Source organism: Cicer arietinum, chromosome 5 (assembly GCF_000331145.2).
Source record: "Cicer arietinum cultivar CDC Frontier isolate Library 1 chromosome 5, Cicar.CDCFrontier_v2.0, whole genome shotgun sequence".
Classification (NCBI taxonomy): domain Eukaryota; kingdom Viridiplantae; phylum Streptophyta; class Magnoliopsida; order Fabales; family Fabaceae; genus Cicer; species Cicer arietinum.
The window spans coordinates 3356286-3357055 of NC_021164.2; positions in this window are offsets into that span (position 1 = coordinate 3356286).

Consider the following 770-nt stretch of genomic DNA (forward strand, 5'->3'; position numbering starts at 1 on the left):
AGAGCCAATGCTAATAGGGATGATCAAATGGCGGAAGCTATGAATAACATGGTTGCTTCTGTTGCTGCACAGACTGCTGCCAAGACTCAACGCGATCTTGAAAAGAGAGGAAGAGAGATCCGTGCTGCATAGTCAAGGGGATTAGAAGACTTTCGTCGTTACAATCCTCCCAAGTTTAAGGGAGATGAGAATTCGGAGAAGGCGAATCAATGGATCCAAGAAGTGGAGAAGATCTTCGAAATGATTAACTGTCAGGCGGGAGTGAAGGTCAACTATGCCACTTATATGCTATTGGGGGATGTTGAGTACTGGTGGAGGAGTGCAAGGTTATTGATGGGATCAGCTCACGAGGAGGTGAACTGGGAATCATTCAAAAGGAAGTTTTTAGACAAATACTTCCCGATGAGTACCAGGACTAAACTGGGTGATGATTTTCTGAAACTTCATCAGGGGAACATGACCGTGGGCGAATATGCTGCTAAGTTTGAATCGCTATCGAGGCATTTCAGGTTTTTCCGTGAAGAGATTGATGAACCATTCATGTGTCATCGTTTCCAAGACGGATTGAAGTATGAGATTCAAGACTCCGTCTTACCCTTGGGAATTCAACGTTTCCAAGCGCTTGTAGAAAAATGTAGAGAAGTGGAGGATATGAAAAGTAAGAGGGCTAGTCGAGGAGGGAATTTTAATTCAGGAGGCCCTAGTCGGGTGAATTATCAGAACAAGGGAAAGCAAGTTGCTAAACCTTATAATCGACCACAGAATAACAA